Source organism: Lutjanus erythropterus, chromosome 2 (assembly GCF_056507025.1).
Source record: "Lutjanus erythropterus isolate fLutEry1 chromosome 2, fLutEry1.hap2, whole genome shotgun sequence".
In the NCBI taxonomy this organism is placed as follows: Eukaryota; Metazoa; Chordata; class Actinopteri; order Lutjaniformes; family Lutjanidae; genus Lutjanus; species Lutjanus erythropterus.
The window spans coordinates 37,639,583-37,664,640 of record NC_139318.1 but is presented as its reverse complement, the minus strand read 5'-3'; the positions used below and the strand labels follow the sequence as shown (position 1 = coordinate 37,664,640).

Here is a 25,058-nt window from a genome sequence, read left to right as displayed (position 1 = left end):
ACAGGGTTCCTATGTTACTTAGAAGTTGCTTTTGTAATACCAAATTGGAAAAAATCCTCTTTTCAACTCTTCTTATCTTAAATTAAGACTTGAAATAGGACGTTTCAGAAATGTGGCCCCTCAGACATTAACATCTGCCATGCTAGCTATGTATATCGTTTCATTGAAATGTTTGTTCTTTTGTGGATTTTCCTTTTAATGTCTGGTTTCCTCTTTGAATTTTCTTCCTCAGGTGTCTTCATTTTGTTGTTCGAAGTTCTAGGATTTTCTTTGTAGCTGTTTTCCTTGATTTCTTTGAGAGCTTGAGCTGGGTCAGAAATCATTGATGTTTCAGGCCTTTAAAAGCCCATTGAGACTTTGCATGTGAGAGCTTTGGGCTTCACAAATAAACTTGACTCAACTAGTTTTTGATCTTTCCCTGTTCTCAGAATCTCCCTCAGCTCGAGCACATTCACATCAAATATTACTCTACGCGCTCAACCCTTAATTGTAGGTTAAAACTTTGCATTTGTGATGATGAAACTCTCTCTTTGATGATGAAAGAGTGATAACATCTTCTTGCAGTAGCCAAGTGCTCCCTACAACTCTCTCACATGCATGCCCACATCACGCCTCAACGGTCCTCAGCGGTGAATGCTTGTGGCTGTACAGTCGAGCCACCAGGTGTGAACTGTGTCCGACTGTAGGACAGTATAGCAAGCATGCTCAGTCACAGTTCACTGGATAAATAAAAGACACACACACACGGCTGTGATCTGTTCATTGCGGTACAAGTACAGTGCTACAGTGCGGTCTTTGTGGCTTCCTGGGTCCTGTCAGAGACTGTTAGTGAGGCTGTCACATCAGAGTTCCTCATTCCTCCTCCCCACAGATAACACTGCTATTGTAACAGGCCTCATTTTTCTGCGATGAGGACTCAATGGACTCTATTGTGCCCAATCAGCCAGCCAGCCACTCACTCGGAGGTCATTTCTCTACAGCGAGCCAGGAGGATGAACATACTGTAACTGTCTATTAACAATAGAAAAACAAAATCATAATGGGAGAAATTTCTGTCACATATTTTCCTAAACTTTCAAAATTAATTTCACTCTACTATACTGAAGTCAATGTGATGGCAGAGAATTGTCCGTGATTTATTTCCTGCTTGGGCACAGATCCCAAGTCCCCTCGAACGTCTGAAAAACATCAATTTCTCCTCCTCAGTAAATTATTTCAAAATAAATTATGTAATATAGCCATTCCCAAACTTAAGAATGCCATGGCTCAATTTGAAATCTGAAAATCTTCTACAGCCGACCTGAACTTTTAATCACAACTCCGATCAACACACAAGACCAACACCTACTGAACTATTTCTGATAAATAATGAACACATAATTTAAATCCCATGACTTTGTTTAGTCTTGATTACTTTTTTGAAATTATTATAAACATTTGTTAGCTAACAGTAGTTAACAGTAGTGTTATCTCACAGTAGATGACAGTAGTGTGTGTTAACAGTAGTTAACAGTAGAGTTGGCTAACAGTAGTTAACGGTAGTGTTGGCTAACACTAGTAAATGGTAGAGTTAGCTAACAGTTCTTAATGGTAGCTAATGGTTGCATTAGCTAACTGTAGTTAATGGTAATGCTAGATAATAGTAGATGACAGTAGTGTTCGCTAACAGTTGTTAATGACACTGTTAGCTACCAGAAGTTAATGCTAGTGTTAGCTAACAGTAGTTAACGGTAGCTAATGGTTGTGTTAGCTAACAGTTGTTAACAGTAGAATTGGCTATCAGTAGATGACAATAGTATTCACTGCTTCTTTTATCTCCAAGTTAGCACCGTTGTTATGGTTACAAAGTTATAAGCTTGGTGTGATGAGAAAAGCTGTGTCATTTGCTAGGTGACAAACATAAAAGTTGATTAGCAACTTTGGATTGAGTATTTAGGATTCCTCAGATAATATACGATGAAGTAAGATAAGAGGATTCATTAAGTTAGTTAGGATTGTCTAAATCATTTCCTATCTCCAGATTTAAGGTAGGAAGTTGCTATTAAACTGCCCTTGTTTTCTACTTTTCTTGGCTCATCGTAAAAGGTTGCTTAGAGCAATCAAAACAGTGACAGCGGCTAAGTCGAGAGACAAGAGATTTAAATTTCTGCACTGTCCCTCTCCAAGTTATAATGAGATCTGCTCCCTTTGATTTTCTGTCAGTTGCATAATGAGCTGCATTTTTAGGCTTCCTCAAAAATTTAGTGCGAACGGCCTAATCAAACAGATGGAAGCCTTTAAATTAAGCTGTTGCTTCAGACTCGACTCCCTCAAAGACCCTCTATATATACTCTGCTCTGCTACCTTGTCTTTTTTTTTTTTTTGCATGAAGTGATGGCAGAGGATGTGTCAGAGAAGAGAACAAGGTCACCCACGGGAATCCTTCGGCACTGTGTTGCCATTTTACCTAGCATCAGCAGTACTCCTCCTCCTCCTCCTCCTCCTCCTCTCAAAAAAAAAAAAAAGGAGGCTCAGAGAAAATAGCTGCAGCCACGGAAACAGTGCCTGGCACCCCTCGTGAAGCGACAGACTGTTAACATCCTCACTTAGACCAACACCTCACTCAGAAGCCACAGAATTAGATTAACACTCCGAGCTCAAGACATAACTCTCTATCGCACACAAGCACATGTCAGACATCTGAGATTTGGTCTGCTGCTTCTGTGTTACTGAAAGACGCACTCGTTCGCTGTGTGAAGCCGATTATGTAAGATCGCGAGACTGAGAACACATCATGTCACTTTTAAACTGAAGTGCTGAGATCACTGTGAGCAGGACAAGGAAGGAAACCAGATATAATAGCAATGTTTGTTTAATTCCATAAGTTAATTTGTGATGAAGTGTTTCCCTCAATGTGCCTCATCTACATCTGAATCAGTCAGTTATTTTCTAAAAGACCCAGAGTTCACAGACAAGATGTTTAAATTTGCTGCTTTGAATTTGTAGTGTTCTTTTATCTTATAGATGCAAATCAATTTGAATTTATTCATCAAAAAAAATACACTTTCTAACTAATTATCTAATTCTAATGCAATCAGACTGGATTGCAAGTTGAGAGGTTTTCTGATTAGAAAAAACTAAATGAATATGAATTTATACCCGCAGTCTGTTTCCTCGTGTGAGCCTTAAAGAAAGACAAGTCTTAAAGAATTAATACTTTAACATTTTGGCTTTTTTTTTTTAAAGTTAAATGAGAAGACATCTCCATCTATGAGGTTCAAAGGAAAATCCAGCACTTTTCATGTGGATGTCCAATCAGAAACGGAGGAAAACAGCTCATCTGGGTCTGTCTAAAGTTTTCCACCAGCACCTCTTCAGCCAGCTCAGAGTCACCGCCAACCCATCAGATACCGGCGATTCATCGCCGCCCCTCTGCTACTCGCACAGACACAGATGATAACTGTTCGTGGTAGGGCTGAACGATTTTTAAGAAATATCTAATTGCAATTATTCTGACCAGAGGGGAACCCTGAGGGCCTTCAGAGAAGACTTAACATATCAGTATTTCAAATGTTATATTTAAATATATTATATTTTATTTATTTCATTTTATTATTAGGTTATTCTCTTCTAATTCTAGTTTTAACCTCATTCTCTACCAACCTTGCTTCAGAAATGAAAGGATTACTGGCCTGAAAACAGTAAAATAGAATTATCCAATCAGATTTTTTATTGTTGTTGTCTCTAGGGGAAGAAAGGTTAGAGATGGCTCACTCGTTGGTCAAGACTTCATCACTGGGACAGAAGGCCAGAGCCTGTGTGTTTGTTTAGAAAATGACAGGTGAATTAACCAATCACGTTTTGATTTATAGTGGGTGGGACTAAAGGCCAGTTCGAGACAAAGCAGTCAAGACCGATGCTGTTGCTAGGTGGCTAACTTGATGGATATGTTTGGCTTTTTCTTGGCTTAGAGCAGTGACTTTCCTTTCGTGTCTCCAGTCTTTATGCTAAGCTAAGGGCATGGTTCACCAAAAAATGAAAATTCAGTCATTATCTACTTATCCTCATGCTGATGGAGGGTCGGGTTTATTTGGTTAGTCTGCAAACCACTGCTGGATTTTCAGAGGAAAACAACAACTGGATGGAAACCATAAAATCTCTCCATGCTGCTCATCTGGTATAATCCAAGTCTCCTAAAGTCCCAGCATGCAGTCTGCACACCATCGCACCACACACACCCAGTTCAGACGGAGAGCATTTGCACGAGAGCGTTGCTCCAAGCTACGGATCTACAGCGAAGATTCAGGCTAAAAACGTGGTGCAAATAACATTTTTTCTTGTCAACGTGGCATGCTGGGGCTTTAGGAGACTTAATTACACCAGACGAGCTGTAAGGCGGGTTTTAAGTTTTCATTCTGTTGTTTTTTTTTTCACATTTGAAAACTGGTCACCGTTCACTCACACTGTTTAGGAGATTCTGCAATGCTGTTTTCCTGTGGAACTCCAGCAGTGTTTTGTGGGCTAATAAACTAAACCCGACCTTCAATCAACATGAGGTTGAGTAGATAATGACTGAATTTTCATTTTTGGGTGAACCATCCCTTAAGCTAAGCATGTGCCGGCTTCAGATTTACCGTACAGACACAACAGTGGTGTCAATCTTCTCATCTAACTCTCAGCAAAAACGCAAATTAGCATATTTCCCAAAATGTTTCTTGAAGCAGCAAGGCTGTGCATAGAAAATTTCCTTCCTCTTGAGGAGTCTTTTTTTCCTAAATGTGAGCAAACAAACTGCTGGTGTCTATTGCGACATTTCATTCTGAGGCACTTTCCCCAAAGGCACGAGGAACATCCACTGGGAGGTCATTATCTGTGTTGTCTGACTGTCACTTAATTAACAGTCCTCTGAATGGGGAATATGTCATCAGGTCTGGAGCTGTTCACTGACACCTCTCTCAGTGCACTGGGTCATCTCATCGAGAAACCAAAGGCAGGAATTCTACATATTTTGCCCCGAGACATTTGGAAAGCCACAGGGTGCAAATGTACTGTACGCTGGGAATGTGTGTGTGCAAAAGAGTGCAATCTCTGATTCCTACATGTAGCACATTTATTCCACTGAACACCCTGCTTGCTTTTTTCGCTTTAATAGATACACATGGGACCTCCAGCTGTAATGCAACACAGTCTGCTTTAATCCAAAGATCTTTACTGTGTAACGAATGGATCATTTTTAAGACTCAAAAATGTACTTTATTAAAGTGATGAGTTAAAAGTAGCTGGATATTTAAAGCCTCTGCAAACTTGGCTTGAAATAGTAAACATGCATATCAAAGTTTAGTTTCTAATTGAGCATCCACAAATATATTTTATTTTGTTTTACCTTTATTTAACCAGGAAAGTCATTAAGAACAAATTCTTATTTGGTGGTCTGGCGAAAGGCAACAGCTTCTTGAGGAAAGGGGACAGGGACTAAAATGGTGTCAATCAATGTTATCAAAATTTGAATTATTCTCAAGACGATGTGGGCGTGTCAGCTCCTGTTTGATTGACAGCTGCCTCAGGAGTCCCAGCACGGAAGCATAATGAAGTACCACAGCAGCAAAATGTATTTTAGCACCTAAACAAAGCAACACCCAAAGAAAAAAAAAAAACAGTATAAAATCGGTACGGTATATTTGGAATGTGTTCACCGCTTTACTTTGTCATTGGGTACCAACCACCGTCTCTGAAGTTTTGAATTAAACAAAAAAAGACGCCCTTTATAATTGCCCTTGAGAATTACACATGTAAACATTTTCCAATCTGTCACCGCTGTGTTTCAGATTTGGTTAGTTTTAGACACAAAACCTACTTGTTTATGGTCAGAGGCAGATCAGGGTCTGGGATACTTAACTATAATTGTGGTTGTGGTTGAAAAGAACCAATGTTGACTGTGAGCAGGAAATGAGAGGTAGACAGCGGTCTCCGTTTGATGTTTTGTTTACCCATTCAACCATCCCTACCTCCTGTCTCTGCAGACTTTGTGGCTCCATAATAACATCACAATACTTCATCCTTAGCTTCTGATGGGCCAGAGTCATAACTCTTATAGCTACTGGAGGGCTTTGTCACTTAAATGTAAGCATATGCCAGTTTTGGACTGATGTTACCATTTTTCTTGAGAGGACGGTGTCTGTGAATTTTAACAATATTCATAGCTTTATTTTCAAATCCAGTAGAGGTCAAAAAGTTTCCAAAGATCACAAATATATGAGACTAAAAAGTGGGAAAATGTGTACAAGAAGATGGAAACATGGAGTCTTGAAAAACTCACTCAGCTACAATAGGAAGCTATATTACTTGATATATGTCATTGCAGTAGCTATTGACTGTTCCCAAATTCAAAAGAAAGGTTTGACAATTTCAGTGTACTCCTTCAGTGAACATGCTTCATTCTCTCATATTTCCAACGTGGTCATTTGATAATTTCTTGGTGGAGCTAGGTTCTAACTCTGAGGAAACGGAAAGCGACCCAATACAATCTCGAAGTCCGGCACTATAAGTCAAAGTTTTGGGTATGTGCAGGCATTGAAAGTCTGAATTTATGGTAAGTTTAAATAATAAAAGTCAGATATTGAGTAGTTTTAGGCAATTAAAGAAGGAGGGTTAGGGATGGGATGATTGCCATTTGGGATAGTTTAGGCAATAAAAGTCACCATTTTGGTTAGGTTTAAGCAACAAAAGTAGTTTACGTAGGGTTAGAGAAAGACTGTTGCCATTTGGGTTAATTTGGGCAATAAAAGCTGTTATTTTGGGTAGGTTTAAGCAATAAAAGCACTTTGGGTGGGGTTAGGAAGAGATTGACACCAACTGGTTTGATTAAGGCAATAAAAGTTGCCATTTTGGGTAGATTTAAGCAATATAAATCACCCTTTGGCTAGCTTTTAGCCAAACCAGTCAGACTTTACTTTATTACAGTTAGGGGTAAAAGAAAGATTGTCATTTTGGTTAATTATTATCATTATTATTATTATTATTATTATTATTATTATTATTAAAAAAATAATTAACTTCACACACACTGCTGATTTTTGAATAATGCTGTAGTCATTATTTAGTGGATAAAGTGTTGGCAGTGAAATTTATGACACTTGTCACGTAGGTTAATTAACATTTTTAGTTTCAGTCTGCATTAGAAGAGACAGGAGACGGGGCTGCAACATGCAAACTGCACATTCGAAGGTCCTGCCACAGCTCTCCAGTCAGCTGGGGGATTCAACCTCAGAACCTTCTTGCTTTGGGGCGACAGTGCTAACCACCGCACCAGCGTGAAGCCCCTGAAGAAGAATCTGATATATAATGTACAACACTCTCAGGCAGTGTGAAAAAATTAACAGCAAGGGGCTGATTCATAAAACCCACAACAACTCAAAACCAATGCATTATGTAAATAATCATCATAAAAATGTAATCAGAGCTCTGTAAAGCACTACTCAAAACAACGAGGCAGATATACTTTAGTTTTAGTTTTTTTTTGTCTGTTCTGCTTCTCTGTATGTTTTTGTTTTTTTCTGCATTCTGAGATTTTACCCCGAGGTCTTTCTTATACTCTGTGCTTTTAAATCCCTCTCTGTAATGCTCTGCTTCACCCATATACTCTCAGGCAGACAGATGCTACAGTAGACCTCCATTCTCAGCCTCCTTCTCCATCCATCATGTGGCGTATGACAGGTCGCCAACATCCTCTTCATCAGGCTCTGCTCTTCCCCGGTGGCACTCAGTCAAACGGAGGCCCGCCAAGGCACCAACACCTGCAAGACCTCGGGTTCAGCTCCTCTCATCACTCTCCTGGCCCGACAGCACCCCTCCCGGCCTCCTCGATCTCCATCCTGCTCTAACCTTGCCTCTTCCTGTGGCCATTTTAGGGGACAAAATTGCCTCGGGGCACCTTTGAGCGGTTAGTTTACAGGAGGGCCTCGGCTCAATTTTTCAGATGGCTGTATGTGAGACCAGGATCACGGAGCAACTCACCGACTGTGCAGAGAAAAGCAAAGAGCGAGAGTGGAGTGCCATAAACCCAGTTTATAATCTCACACCTCACGCAGTACCGACAGATGAATTCTCTTCACTTATATAACTGGCATGTGGAGTGTTACTACAGCTGCAGGAGTCTACACACTCTTAGAAATAAAGGTGCTAACTACAACCACAAAGGGTCATTTGGCTTGTCCCTAGAAGAACACTTTTTGGTTCCTGGTAGGACTTTTTAAAAAGATTCCAATTGGAACCCCCTCATAGAGTTCTACCTCAAGCCCAGCATAAAGGGTTATACAAAGAACCATCTGCAAATGGTTTCACCCATTCAAGAATCTTGGAACCTTGGTGCTACTTGGTGAACCAGTCAGCATTTCCAACATTTTTGAGTGGAACCAAACAACAACAGTCAGTAGATAATGACACGCCCACTTTGGTTCCCACGGAAAGCCTGCTATTTTTTGGTTCTGGCTGGGAACCACCTTTTCAGGTTCCTAACCAATTTATTTTTGATGAAAACCCTCCTCACGGTTCAAAGTTAAGTGCTTGAACCAGAACGGGCCAATTCCATGTTGGTGGAAAAGACCCATAGGTTCTACAGAGAACCCTTAATGGGTTAATCTCTAGGGGTTCTATCCAGGACCGATCCACCTTCTAAGGGTACTTACAAGAACCCGCCCACATGGTTCTACCTAGAATCTTTATCTAGAACACACTCAGGGAGCTTCTACTGGGAACCCTTTTATATTCCAAGGGATTTATCTAGAGCCCACCCAGAAAGTTCTGCAGAGAACCTCTTTACATTACAAGGGTTTTATCTAGAACACACCCAGGAGATTCTACCAAGAACCCTTTCACATTCCAGTAGTTTTATTTAGAACCCACCTGGAGGGTTATATGCAATAGGTTTTACACAGTCAGGGGGGTTCTACCCATTTGTATTCCAGGAGTTTTATCTAGAACCCACCTAGGGGGTTCTACCAATGACCTTTTTATATTCAAAGGGTTTAGAACACAATCAGGTGGTTTTACTGAGAACCTGGTTTTATCTAGAACACTCATGGCATTCTAATAAGACCTCTATATTCCAAGGGTTTTATCTAGAACACACTCAGGGGGTTCTCCTGAGAACCCTATTAAATTAAAAGAAGCCTTGACAGAAGAGTTCTTCGATGATTTAAACAATCCTTGAAGAACTCTGTCAAGGAACCCTTAGTCCTACAAAGAACTCTTGATAAATCCTTTCTTCAGAAGCAAATGGTTCTGGGTAGAACCTCAGCCTTTTAGAAACAGCACCTGTGGAACCCTTTTTTCTAAGAGTGCACTGGAGGAGCAGAGCGACTTGCTGTGTAGTTTCTGTTTCCACTCTGTCTGCTCGGCTGGCTGCAGAGCTCGATGCAAACTTAAACACACAGTGGTCTCACACGCCCAAACCTCCCTGCACACACACACACACACACACACACACACACACACACACACACACACACACACACACACACACACACACACACTGTCATTTCACCTCATTTTAGCAGCGGGCTAGAGGTCTGCCATAAGCGGCTTAAAAGGATGAACTCAAAAGGGGAGAAAAAAAAAAAAACAGCAAGACAAAATAAAACTCCAGCAAGGTGATTAAATTTGTGTTTTTGATGTTGGCATGAGTTCAGCAAATTAAAGTATTCTAAGGCAATTATTTCAATTATTTCTGACTGTGGGTCTTTGTGAGATAGACACACACACAAAGGCAGTGTGTAGATAGAAAGTGTGTGTCACTGTTGCACCTGTAATTACAATATTACTCCAGACAGCAAATTGTCCACAGAACTCCAACATTTTGGGGTGAAAATAATCAGAAATTCATTGAATTGTGTGACGATTTCAGTATAGTGTTTATTGTATTGTCTGACAGGAAACCAGTGTTTTATAAGCCAAATATCATTCTCTCCAAACTAACCAAACTCCATTGGCAAAATCAGTAATTCTACATCGTAGAACCAGAGAATTGTTGGCCTATGGCTGCTTCGGTCAGTTAGTTAGTTTGTGTTATTGTGTGACTTCTGCGATTTAAAAGGCAGTTTGAATTCCACATAGTTACACAACAACACAACCTTAGAGAGGTTGGAGAGGAGAGAGTGTTACTTGGCTTATGAAACGTTTCACGCAAACAAAAAAAGGTGTCTGGCTGCAAAGTAAGGCGGTGAAGATAGTCTAAATATAGTGTACACTTGAGATTAAATTGATTTCTTTTAGGTGGGCCTTTTTTAAGTGGCGACAATACCTTTTGTTGCTGATCATTTCTGCCCCTGTCCATCAAAGCCCTAAATAACAAGCTAGCCAAAGCAGATCCTCTGAAATTGCTGCCTATTTTTCTTCTTTTTTTATCTTAAACATAATAACTGTAGCAGTTTGTACAAAGGCAGTGTGTAATTTGTGATGGTAGTGTGTGCATGCATGTGTGTGTGTGTGTGTTTGACAGTTTTATCTGCACTGTATGTATCTTATTCTGTATTTTTAACAGCAGTTACTGTGTGTGTCCAAGACAGATTTCCTTCAGGACAATTAAGTCTATCTGATCTAATCTGACCCCGTCCACAGCAGATCAGTATCTTCCATGCTGGTGGTCCTCTGTGCTTCTCCAGACTGCATGTTGACCGCCATGTACTGCACCCACAGGCGCCAACTTGATTTGAACATTGGGGGGGGGGGCAAAAAATATCGTATGTAATGTTGATGAAGTGAGGGGTAGGGATCAAAATTTTCTCGGAAATTATACATTTTTACCAGATGACGACTTTAGTCTATTATCTGGTGGTATGAATAATTACAACTGAGGCAGAAGAACGTCATTTCAACATTAATCAACATTATAATGAACATAATACTCTGCATGCTGCGTGCAGCTTGACCTTTGCTGCGGCTGGATTCGAGGATGAAATGCCAATTTCAGCCTATGATCTGTCACTGTCTGAATGAACAGCCTCATGGAAGTAATATTTTACAATTCTTCATATTTTAAATGAACGAATTTCATTAAAACAAGTCACTGGGTGTTTTTAAAGTCATGATATTGAGCCAAAACAGATTCCACAGTCCGTTCGCGTTCAGAGGCTGCTGCTCAGCGCAGTAGACGGCTCCATCAGTGCGCACTTCAATGGTTAACGAAGTATGCTGAATAAAGTTAATAATCACTGAAAGTTAGAAAGTACTTTGTGTGAGGCTTTGGATGGATTCTTTGGGAGATTTTGGCGTCTTGCTTCAGTGAGGAGCACCTTTTGTCACAGCCAGCTGCTGAAGGTAAATCCAGCAGATGCTGCGGTACTTCATCCAGATGTGTTTTGGATAAAGTATGAATTTGTTGTTCTTAAAACTTTGGGCTTCACCTAGAATGTTGTCTGACATTTCAAATGTCGCATAAAACCTCCATCCATCTGATTTCATCCCTCCAGCGCAGTGCACAATTTGCATCTGTACTGTTTAATATTTTGAAGTATTTCCACACAAAGCTGGTGGCAGACATCGTGTTGTGTGTCTCAGCCAGATGGTAGAGACACATCTTACTACATTAAGTACATTAATGATCGGAGGTGCTTGAATTCATGGCACTTTGAATTCATGCTTTAATCAAAGCGCTTGGTGTGCTCGGCCGGTAACACATAAGAGCAACAAAACACACACCAGCCTGCATGAAAATTAAATAACAACATGCTGTGACTTTATTTTCCTTTCCAGTCAAATGCCAATTAATTTATTATTTATTTTTTCCTACTTTGCCCCAAGATTGGGAGGTCGATGCCCCCCCCAACTTCAACTTTGGGAGGGCGTAAAACCCAATGCACCACAAACGAGTGGTCTGCATCAAATAATCTGAACTATCCCTTTAAATCCCTTTCCACCAACATTTCAGTCCACATGTGTGTCAGAGCCACAGCTGCCGGACAATAAAGACTACACACATTCTCTCATATGATCATAGCATGAAACATTTTCCAGCCCACTGATCTCACAAGTACACAGAGAGACATCTGCCTTCACATTAAAGTTAACTAACCATATGCTCCCTGCTCCTGTCCGCTGCCCTCCACCCCCTCCCCCCCTCTGTCCATCACCACTCAGGAGACGGAGGAATGACCTTCCTCCTGTAAGGTAAAAGGCGAGATTAGCCCAACTCAGCAGAACTGCCGGGGCGGGGGCGTGTGTGAATTAACAGCAGCATCAACAGCAGGAGTGCCAGAGCCGCTGTGATAATGTGAGGGGAGAGAAGAAGTCCAGGTCCCAGAGAGACGGAGAGATGAGGGCGGAGGGAGAGGAAAGAGAAAGGAAGGAGGAAGAGAGTGCGAGAAGAGGTGGTGAGAGGAAGGAGGAGAGCTGCCCTGCAGGTGCTGAGTCATGGTGTTGCTCTGTTTTGTGCTGTTTTTGCGTACCTTCACTGTTTTTTTGCATCTCAAATCTTCAGTTCTAGTCTTTTTTTTTTACCCCCTTCTGCTGTCTCACACTCCTCTTCAGTCTGGCTCTTCTTCATTTCCCATCGCTTCCACCACTCTGTCTTTAATGAGCAGTCTATGGCCCATGCCTCTGTTCTATCATTAATGTGGTCTGTGCAGAATGAGACAGCTGGAGAATGAACTCACAGGCACACAAACACACACACACTTCACATCCCATGTGGGTCCCCACTTAGCATCTGGCTCAGACAACATGTCTGCAAAACCTCATAATAAGAGCGTTTATCCATCCAACCAAAGTTTGCACCACACAGATAGTAAAATATGAACTTTGGTCCCTCGCTGTGCGTGGGACAGTAACAGCTAGGAGGCACGTGAATCAAAATAAGTTATTCAGGAAGCACCAATAAAGCCGAATACTGCTCATCATTATTCCAAAAACGTCATCTCCACGATTTCCTCGGCAGAGTTAAAAATGTAATCACTGATATAATGTACCAAGAATATTCCATGCAACTGAAGAATACTTTTATATTATACTTTCATATCAGCTTATTCACCCATTCCACAACCAAAAAGGGAATCCTAATCTACAGCGACTCCACCCATCTGCTCCACCCAGCATTTCAGTTTCTGCCATCAGGCTGTGGACTTAAAGTCCCTGTGGCCAGGAAGAATGGTGACCGTTCTCAATAATTAAAAGGCGGTATGTATGTATGCTGCCCGTACGTGGTGTTGCGATGTGCAGACGGCTCACATGTCAGACATGAATGACAGTTTTAAGATTCAGTGTGAGTAGTGTGTAATTATGTGCTGATTTCATTGTTGTTTATGGAGTGTGTTCTTCCAATATGCAAGTGCCAGAAATGAATTTCTATTTTATGTGAATTTAATGGACAATAAAGTAATCTGAACCTGAATTAGATTTTTTTCTCCCATTTGAGGGCTTCAGATGGTTCATGAATCTTTGTATAAGGCTGTGAAAATACATTTCATAATCATTCTGATGCTTTGCCAATGAATAATAAAACATTTTCCTTATTTAATGTGACTTCTGGTATAAACCACGGCCACTCGTGGTCCTCTTTTTACAAATACAGATACAGATAATTTTGTTGGTTGAACAGAGTGTAACAGTCTCCAGTCTGCAGTGCAGCCCATGAAACACACTTCATCATGCTGCATGATCAAAGAAAGTTTTATATTTGCACGCTCTCTCTCTCTGCTGCAAATCTGCATCACACTCCTCAATCGACGTGAGCATCGTCGACTCTCAAGAATTAACAAGTTAACTGTCACTAGTTGCAAGCTGATTTGTTCAGTTCACCTTTCCCCCAAAACATGAGCATGTTAATGAATGTCTTCATTTATCGCAATGCGATAAATGTGGCTAGTTTTATAACTTTGTCAAGTTTGCCAGATATTACCCAGGGAACATATCTTACTCCAAGCCACAGTTCAAAGTTGGCAGCCCTGTATTTGTCATAAACAAAAGTACTTAAAAAAAATTTAAACAGTGATCAGCTGGTGGCGCTGAATGAAAAGTCAAAATCAGCTTAGAATCAACCCTTCGGGGGACATAAGTGTCTGTCCCAAATTTCTTGGCAATCCATCCAATTAATGTTAAGACATTTCATTCATAACCACAAATGTCAACCTCATGGTGGTGCTAGAGGAAAGGTCAGCAAAGTCAGCAGGATTCATCCACTGTCATTTTCTGCACAAAATTTCATGGTGATCTGTCGATAGTTGTTAAAATATTTCTGTTGCCGGCTGAAAATCCAATTGACAGTGATCTGGAGAGGAAGATAAGAATTTTCATATTTTGGATTTGACTGACATGTTTGATCAATACACATCACCATGTTTTTTTCCCCCAACCAAAAATCTGTCAATCTCGTACAGTACATGCTGTTTTGATTTCTGAATAATCTTGCTAAACTGAATCTTGACAGCCTCGCTGGCATCAGAGCGCTCTTGTTTGTTTATTGTTCGCAAATGAATCAGATTCATTCAGCTTTTATTCCAATCCACGTTTTCTCCCTCTAGTCATGCGCATCCTCCTGGCATCCGAGCCGCCGGTGTAACCGATGTGAATTTCTTATTCGCCTGCTCTCTCCGCTCTTACCTGTTTCACATGCAAAACTACATCTGGCACAAATGCATGCAAACACTGTTTCTGCTGGAGAGAAACAGATTTTCAAGTTATATCTAAAAAAAAAACAAGTGTGACTCAAGTGAGCTGTGTTGTACTGCGCTTGTGGGAGGGTCTGTCTAATCCCGAGCTTGTTGTCAAATCATGTCTGCATAAAAGTGAAGTCATGTTTTTTGTGGAGCGAGAACTCGGCCAGACATATTCAATTATTGAGAGCGGGAGAAAACAGTAAGGAAGGGAGCGTATTAGCCACTGAAATGAGGTGGAAGCCAACCAACATGCTCAGGCAGCCGGGAACACGAGACAAAAGCCTGGTTTCCAGTCTCCCACCACCACTTACATCTGCCTCAGACCTAATGGCACAGTCTGTTTCTCTCTTTAAAATGTCACACCGAGGCACTGTAAACACAAGTAGCTCACAACCTGCGCTGGGAAACACACAGGCAGACACTCTAAGTGGGAAATGCAGGAGCAAAGACCTGAAACAGGCTCCACAGCGGAGCACCTTAAATGCTGTTTACTGCCTAACAAATTCTGTGCGTTATTTCAACTACACAGCTCATCAGGTATTCCTTTTGATGTTTAATGAGTCTGAAACAGGGAAAAGAGCTGAGTAATCTTTAACCTGAGATAGAGGATGAGTGACGTAGTCCGCAGCTTTCAGAACTGGTAATGCATTGGTACTGGAGAGGCGCAGAAAATGAAGGATGGGACTCTCTAAAAACTTGGGGCGGTGCCTTATGTCCTGCATCACACAGACTGTTGTGTGCCTGATGTGCGTTCTTGTCAGCTCACTATGGGTCGTCTCGTCACACCTCGAATAAGATAGCAAATCCAGAACCTAGGACGTGGTTCAGTAAACCTAATCTCTGCCATGAACCCAAGATTAAACATACAAGATACCTCACGCCTGATTGTAACTTCACCATTTTACAAAGATGTACTGCTGACACGGCTGCAACGGCGACTAACATTAGACTTCCCTGCTGATTTTCAAATGACTTTTACCTGACCGTAGATGAATTCTTGAACTGACCATCATATATACAGGAAAATATTACTAAATAGTGAAAAACATATATTGACAAGATGAAATGAACACATGAGAAATATTAGAAAAGTATATTAAATATTAGAAATGTCAAGAAAATGTTGGCAAACAACCTAAAACAATTTCATAAAGGAAAACTATCACATATAGGAAAAAACAGAAGTAAATGAGGTTAAGAACAGAAATATAGGGAAGACGACAAGGTATCTACGTAACATAGACCATAAACTCTACTAAAAAAAGTGTTTTAAAGGAGCAATACGTAGTAATATCATGTGCAAAAGTAAGTACTATGGTCTAAATAGTGTGGGAGTCATAGACTGTACATTAAATAAGTTGGAGTCCTGTTTAATATACAATCTATAGGTGAAGTGAGTTGTTTCCCCCCATCCCTCAGGCAGGCTGCAGGGACACTGCAGGAGTACAAGACAAGTGAAACACTGTAAAATGACAAAAACAAGTAAGGACGAGACCTCAACTGTAAGTTAATCAGGTGTCTGTCAACATAAAGATCAGCCCGTTATCCTGAAAACAAAAACCCACTGCTCTGAAAATACACTGAACTCTGGAGTTTGAGTTCAGTGACTGAACTAAACAGAAAGATTTGGCATTAATTTGAACTGTAATTAATGTGAAATTCTGTCCCAGAATAGAAATTTCAAAGCAGGACACCACAGCTGTAGTCTGAGAAGCGGGTATTTCAACTTCGGAAGTTTCCTTAATTTCTGAAGGCATATCATGGATATTTTATGATTTTGTACAGTAAATATATTACAGATCTGTCCTTTAAATACAAAATCAACATCTCGCTCGGTGTTTAAAGGGCCAGTTCAGTTCAGTTCAGTTTTCCTCTGGTTGTAGTGTTATTTATCAATCTAGATAGTTTTGGTGTGTATCCAGTTTGCCACCTTTTATAGCAGGTTGTTGGCAAATACATTACATCCAATAACATCTCTATATAAACATCAATAAATAGCTAAAACGTTAAAGTGGGATGATACATTTCATAAATATTAGGTACTGTAATGAGCCAAAAACATCTCCAGAAAAACAAGAAAGGAGAGTCAAAAAAAAGTGAACGCACTAGCAGACAAATGCAGTCGTAAACACCTGAAACAGGCACCAAAAAGAACCACTATAACTTCTGTTTACTGCCTAATAAATTCTGTGCATTACTTCAGCTCACAAATTCTGTGCATTAATTTAACTACGGAGCTCATCAGGTATTCCTTTTGATGTTTAATGAGTCGACAACGGGCAAAAAGGGCTGAGTAATCCTTAACCTGAGATGGCTGTCGAGTGACGTAGTCTGCAGCTTTGCCATTAATCCCACCAGCCGTCAGGGACTGATGAGAGAAATACGGGCTATCGCAGTCATCTTCCTCAGATAGGAGTCAAACTACAAAGTGCTCGTTAATGCAGGCCATCACCAGGAGAGGAGAGGAGAGGAGAGGAGAGGAGAGGAGAGGAGAGGAATCGGGGAAATCTCTGGCTCACGGTTTCTCTGTTTCTGTCTCTCTGTGAGGCGTTAAAGTGACTGACAGATTGACAGTGGAGGATCATATTATTAATTCAATGACACACACACACTCAGGCAAAGATAAGCTTGAAATAGAACCATAATTGTTGCTGTGGTGATGAGATGTGCTAGCCTCGTTGTTTTCAGACAGCAGCCGCCTCGCCAGATTTTGCAGAGGAAGAAAGGGAGCAAGACGGTGTGTGTGTGTGTGTGTGTGTGCGTGTGTGTGTGTGTGTGCCAGAGCAGAGAGTGAGAATGTGTGTGTCACTCAGCACTCTCTAGTCCTCTATTATGAGATCATTACAGTATGCTATCATTAAAAGTAACTTCCCAAGGTCTGGACTGAAGGACGAGTCAATCTGGACGTGTTTGTCATCACACAAAGACTCAACAAAAGGGTCAGCTCACCGCCTAATTCGCCTCTCCGGGCTAATACTCCTCTTCCACTTTCTCTTTTATCATCGCGGCTTCTTGTGGAAGGCGAAGGTCGTCGTTTCCGTGCCGCCTGAAATGCCAGTCCATCGCCTCCGATACCATGCATTTTATTGTTGAGTGAGCAAAGAGCATCCTGGGGGCAACGGGGCATCTTCTGAAAGTGCACCGTGCTAAGAGACCATGATGCACACATACGTTTCACCTCTTATGCACACACACACACATACACACACACACACACACTCCCATCCAGCTACATTATCCAGTTACCCAACAGTCCTCAACAGTGAGTGATTCTTCCTGTTACAGCAGACACTCGGGTAAATGTGACACTGCTCTGGAAATATGGCAGTTTAGTTTTGACAAATGTAAAAGTTACAGGATAAGTCACTTTTTAGAATATTCTGAATTACAGGAAGTAGATTGTAGGTATCAGGCTGCCAGTGGTCGACTATTTCAGTCGGCTTTCTCCTCCCCTTCTGGGAGAGAATACACATTTCTACTCTGCCCCTTGTCTTGCAACATGTCTATGCTTTGTCCTCTGACGCCAGTCATTCCCAAAGACTGGGTCATGACCCACAGGTGGGTCACAAGAGATTTTATTTGGGTCCCCCAATAGATAAAGGACTATGATGGAAATTATGCAAATTTAAGACAACTTTAATAAAGCAGTTAAAATGTGTATATTGTTTTATTGATGAGAGGAAAAAACAAGAACCTGTTAATTTCATAAAAATGCACTTAGTTTGTCTTATTTATAAAGTAGGCTAAAAAGTCCTATTTTGTTTTCCTGACAATAAAAACAATATAATAGCCTGTCAACTCAGCCTAAATTAATGCATTTCATATTTTCTAAAGTTTTAACATGTCTATATGTTTTCAGTTAAGCATCAGTGTTATATAGTGTGATGTATAAATGGCAATGTTTATTTATGCACAAATGAAGTTTTCCCAGAAATTACTGTGACTGCGATGGTTTGTCTGCCCCGCCTACCCCGACAAAAAGTTCTGGAAACACTGTAATAGACTACACAGGTTATAGGTTAAACAAGTTGAAAGGTAACAAACTAAAGTTTGTAAAGTTGTAAAAAAAAACTGTCTGAGAATCACCCTAAATCAATAGTTTGTGACTTTGCGGCTACTAGCAGTTTTTCCTGCTGGGCGTAGCACAGGCAGCAAAGACAGTGACACCTTAATCTATACTTGACCAACGTGTGCGCAGTTTGTTTGACATCAAACACCCTGACAGCCTTCTCTGCTTTCTTCACAGCCACTGGATAAGAGCCAGATTTTAGAAAAGTATTTGTCCTGGTTTGACTTGAAAACTAAAGCCAAGAAACATCGTCTCGATATCTGGGATGCAGGACGAGGCATAAAAATGCCGCATAAAGTGGGACACCTGGCCACCCTACTATCTGTGTGTTGGCATTTTCCCTGTCAGTGAAACAACAACAGACTCCGAGCTAGCCAAACCCTGGTCACTAACGGTGAACAAGCTGGGTGTTTCCTTTTCTTTGGCAGAAATTTTAACACCAGGTCTTTAAACATGCAAATGTTCCACCAAAACAAATTATCACCCAGCAGTATTTTGCAGGAGCACCACTGCTGCATCCTGAGTTTAGCACATCTAAAGACAACTGCGATTGGTTTAAAGAAATAAAAACAGGCCAGAGAACTTCTTCACTATTCCATGATGATAATGGATTCAGTTAGGGTCAATTAATTGGCCGATTATTTTCTCCATCAATCGATAAGTAGTTGTTTGGTCAGTAAAATGTCAGAAAATGGTTAAAAATGCTGATCAGTGCTTCCCAAAGCAAAGATGACGTCCTCAAATGTCCACAACCCAAAAATATTCAGTTTACAGTGACAGATGACTAAAGAAACCAAAAAAATATTCCCACTTAAGAAGCTGGAATCAGAGAATTTTGAGTTTTCTCTTAAAAAAATACTCGACCCAATTAGTCGATTATCAAAATAGTTTAATTTAATGTAGTTTTCCTGTAAATAAACACTGTTCTCTTTGTTTTTCTTTCTTTTTTTTAAATCATGTATATTCTTGACACCTAATGTTGAGTGTGTTTCCTTCCACATGACGCATTTTGCAAAGCTGATCATTTTCTATATTTGGAAACCTGCATTGTTCTGCATGTTTTATAGCTCAGCTTGTGGTTTTCCTCTCTGCATTTCCTGCTGCCTTGCTATGTTTCTTGGTACATTACTGGAAAAAAAAAAGCCAATCAGTGGTATAGCATGAAATTGTCAGCAGGAATGTGTACTGTGTTGTCTCTGAAAAACAATCAAACCGTAGCACTACGAGCACCAGAAGTGATCAAAAACTCAATTTCAGGGTACCTTTAAGTATTCCACTGACCAAAATCAAAAAATAACAAAAAAGAACAGAGGTTTATGGTCATTTTTTTGCTCAGTGATTTTCCATTTCTAGACTCTTTCATTGTCTTTTTTTCTGAGATACTTCAATATACAGAATTAAAATAAACAGTGCAAAGAAGAAGATGATAGAAAAGTCAGCAAAACTATTTTATTTTTCTTGTTTTATACCCCAAGTGAGTATACCAAACCTTAGGTGGAGAACTTTAAAGGACAAAACACCTCTGGTACACGGCGAAGCATCATATGGACGATGCACAGTACATACAGCAGTGCGTACTCGACTCACTTCATGCAATTAATCATCATCCTCTGTAAAACTATGCAAGCTGAGGCAAGACTAAGATTTTGCAAAAGAGAAATCTTTAGATGATATTCAGAAGAGAAGGAGTAAGAAAAAAGTGTCGCAATGCTTTATGGAACTTCTTGAACATCTGTATGTTTAATGCTGTGCAGATGTGTGCATTCAGCAACTGCAGCGCACGGTGGCAGCTGAAGGAGCACTGAGGTGAGAAGTTCATGATGAGATATCTAGAGGATAATGATGGCAATTCCAATAACTCTCCTCGCTCGGTGCACACCCACTCGCTCACGGTGCAGAATCTTAATCCTGGACTCTAATCCTGCTGACTGAGAGCAACCACAGAGCCATTTATAACAATGCAAGTAATAAAAAGGACAGCACAGAATACATCCTGCGGTGTTTATGACAGGACACCCAGATTACATCAGCTCTGACACCCGCTAAATAACTAAAGGCCACCACACTCTGAGGAATAACGGTCCCAAGAGGATTCTTCCTGATGGGCTGAGGTTCTACCCAAAACCATTTGTTTCAGAGGAACCCTTTTTGGAAGAAAGGGTTCCCTGAGGTTTCTTTGTAAGACTTCCATTAAAAACCCTGTTCATCCATAGAACCTTTCTGAAAGAAAGCGGATTGTTGAAACTCTTCCCTCTGGGTTTTTTTGTACCATCATATAAAACAGTTCTCAGCAGAACCTCCTGGGTATGTTCTAGATGAAACCCTTGGAAAATAAATGTGTCTGTGGTAGAACCCCTGTGGTGGGTTCAAGATAGACCCTTGAAATATAGAAAGGTTCTCCATAGAACCGCCTGAGTGTGTTCTAGATTAAACCCTTATAAAAAGATTCTCAGGAGAACCCCCTTGGTTTATTCTAGATAAAATCTGTGGAAAAAGGTTCTAAGTAGAACCCCGTCAGTGGCTTCTACATAAAACCTGTGGAATATAAAATGTTCTCCATAGAAACCCCTGACTGTTCTCTAGATAAAACCCCCTTGAATCCCCTGGGTCGGTTCTAGTTGCTACCCTTAGAAGGCAAAGTGTGAATGGAACCATTACACCACAGAAGGGGTCTCTGTAGAACCTCCTGTAGGGGGTTGTGGGTGAAACTTTTCACACATGGCTCTAGGTATAACCCTTTATGCTGGGTTCTGGGTAGAACTCTCTGAAAGGGCTGAGAGTGGAACCTTTATGAAAGGTTCTAATCATGTAGTCTCTGTGTCATCAGCGTCTCTTTCTGTCCACAGCAGCCATTCAGACATTCTGCCGTCTGATTCTTCCACACAGATTAAGATGATGACGGTTCTGTGCAGACGCCGCTCCGAGAACACGTGACGACGAGTCGGCATCACGCCAGAATAACAGGCGTACGCACACACAGAGCGGAACGACTGACAGAGAAACTTTGTCACAGGTGAAAACAGCCTGCGCTGATTAGACCGTGGAGGTGTGTTTGTGAATCTGCAGCCGGGGATTAACTGCTCACCCCCATCATGAGGCCATATTGGCTATAACTACCGTTTACAGCCGAGGAGTCTGCAGGGAAACGCTCGGAAACAGAATGTGCAGCGCTCCTAATTGGCAAAAGGCAGAGGGAGTTTGAGGGATTGCGGGATTTGGGTGCTGAGGGATTGACGCTCTGTTGGTGGCTCACTGAAAAATAGTTTCTTCGAACCAAAAAGCTGCCACACAGCTGGAACTGTGCCAGACGAGCTCCAGTCCTGCAGCCAGAAATGTGGCTTGTGCATAACGTATGTATTTATTCACTCAGGTAGAGACACAGTGTGACTGTATTCCTCAGTGATGGTGCAGACGCAGAGTAAGAGTTAAACTTTGGTCTAAGACACATTTGAGACAAGTGAGGATAATGTTGGGGACCAAAACTCAATTCCTTTTTTGTATTCATCAAAATGTTTCAACCGCTGTCAAGTAACAAAAGCTGCCTCACATGCTTCTTGCTTATATTTGTTTTATTAATTAATTTTTTCGGGCAAAGTTCTTGTGTTGCTGCTTGTTTTTAGACCAGCGGTTTCTAACGGTGCGTCACATGGTTAAAAAAAATGTCATACTGCAATTAATCTGACTGAAATGATCATGATGATATATTTATCTGTACCAAACGAAGGTGTTCTTTCATCTGAGGAACAAGATTTTTTAGCCAGCTCACCTCTGCAGCGCTACAGTACAGTACAGCTCAATATAATGCTGTTTTCTCACACAATTTTCCTTTTTCAAAAAAAATTGCAAGTTTGTTCCGGTCCTGCGATTTGGATGTTGCACTCGCCATTTTGCGATTTTGATAATATTGCGATTAATTGTGCAGCCCCACAACACGCACACCGACAACACGCATTACTACTGTAATATACAACTACTTTGTATGCACTCATCATCATCAGACACTCATCAGTCCAGAGGCAAATTCTTTATCCTGACAAAGAAAAAATCCTTTTAAAGCCTCCTGTCAAAGTAAACCCCAGTCTTCACCGTTCTAGCAGCTGCTGGATGGTGGGAATTATTAGAGACTTTGATGTGACACAACAACTCCCTGAGGGACTGACACCTTATTGTTTTTTTCCCCAGCGCTGCCTCTGAACGGCTAGTAACCGCTGTGTCCGTTGGTAATGGATGCTTCCTGGCCTGTGTATGAACACAGGTCTGCCTTGAGATTTAGGCTCTTAGTGCCCTTTGGTGTACAAAAAGTTTAATTTCATTTCTTCTGGAAAAAGGTTTTGTAGAAAAAGGTAAAGTATAATTTTGGTGTTTGGACTGAAACTCAGGGATCACACCAGGAAAGAAAAAATCCAATCCTGTCTCAAAGAAATTATTGTTTTCATAATTTTATGAAAACAGTTTTCATCATGGTGACAATGTAATCCCTGCCTAGATTATGTTCACAGGCAAAGTTTCTTTAAACAACACATTCATGTGGATGTTGGATGCACAAAATGCAGGATTCATCTCCTCCAACAAAAGCGCTTTGGTTAAGATCAGGGAATGATCATCATTTCAGTTAAATATAAATATAAATAATCTCACGTCACGGGTCACTGCTGACTTTTAAATAATGCTGGAGTTACTGTATGACTGGATGTGTTATCCAGAAGCTCATTTCAGTCAGTGAAAGAAAAAAAATGTCCCCATGGTAAGTCATAATTATACGATAAAAAGTCTTATTTTTCATATCATGTTTGACTTTTTAAATCTCATAATTAGTACTTTTCTTGATCTCATAATTAGGATTTACCATGGGGATTTTTTTTTATCTTTTACTGGTAGAAATGGGTTTCCACAGAATTGTGTAGATGACAGCTGGAAAACAAATGAAACCTGTTGCCAGTGAACATTTTACTGATGCGTTCAGTATCAGCACTTTTGCCAGCTACATTAATTATCAACATCTCCTCATCATGTTAAAAGAAAAGGCATTTCAGCTGACGTTGTGTATCCTCTCAAAGCATTTTTGCTTTTGCAAAACAGTTGGGTATAAAAGTAATTTGGAGCACACAGAGCTGAAAATTCAAATTATACTCAGACACTGCGTTAGAGCACACGTGTGTCTCATGTATCTCCAAAATTTCATCTTTTTATGTGATAAAAAACACAACAAACACTCGTTAAGTCAATCTCCAAACATGGATTTGACTGGATGGAGGATTTGCAGGGTCCTAAAGGAGCCCTTATCCAGTAAACAGTAAGAAATGATATTTTCTCATTAACCTCTCGTGGTGTTGAGTATATATAGATTTTGGTTTTGTTTGGACAGGCTGTAAGACATCATTCTCTCAGGTCTCTGCCTGCATCTCAAAACAGCTGAGGTGAGTGGAGTTCTGTTTGTGCTGCTTACAGCACCGAAAAATTACACGTCACACTGGGGCTGCAATCGAAATGTTATTGAAATCACAATATGATGCAATATCCAAACTGCAAAAGCTGAATTTCTTTTTAGATGAAGGTAAAATGTGTGATAAAACAGCATTATAATGAAGTACTGCAGCTGCAGAGATGCTCTGGCATATAATTCTTGTTCTCCAGGTGTAATAAAAGATGGGTTTTTTTCGGTTCAGAACCCAACAAATGTCACATCATCATCATGACTTTAATACTTTTTTCAGTGAAAATGAAAATTGTGATGCAAAAATTATTCCCACTGGTCGTAAATCCACACTGTGCAGCTCATTTCAAACAAACATTGTCACAGTCCAGAACTACCTTCCACAGAATAATTTAAAAAATCCTCATTAAATTGTTGAAGTGAGGTTTGTGAGCAATTTCTTCAGTAAAAAAAAAAAAAAAGACTGATTAAAAAAAAGATGTTTCATAACAATTCCACTCCATTTTATTTTAGTACCAGCTGAAATCCCTCAGACGGAAATCAAATCTTGGGCTGCAACTAACAAATATTTTCATCACAGATTCATAAGCCAAATATTTTCTTGATTAATCCTTCTGCTTCTAAAATATGAAAAACAAAAATTGTGAAAACCGTCCAGCATAATTTCCCAAAGCTGAAGGTGACATTTGCAGATTGCTTATATAACAGTCCAAAACCCAAATGTAACACTTTACTATTATATAAGGACAACAAATGCAGCAAATTTGTCTTTTTTTTGCTTTAAAAAGAATTAATCAACTCTAATGAAAAAAAAGTATGATCAAAATGATCTGGATATTTATGAGCTACACAGAAGAGAGTGAGCAACTCAAGAGAAGAGAAGAAGGACAAAGTTCTCAGAAATCAACCTGCAGCGAGCAAACATGGTGCT

General features: G+C 40.4%; 1 protein-coding gene across 1 annotated transcript in view; it reads right to left on the bottom strand.

Moving 5' to 3' along the window:
* magi3b (membrane associated guanylate kinase, WW and PDZ domain containing 3b) overlaps nt 1-25,058 on the bottom strand; it is a 258,901-nt gene that overhangs the window by 98,675 nt on the left and 135,168 nt on the right. The window lies entirely within an intron of this gene.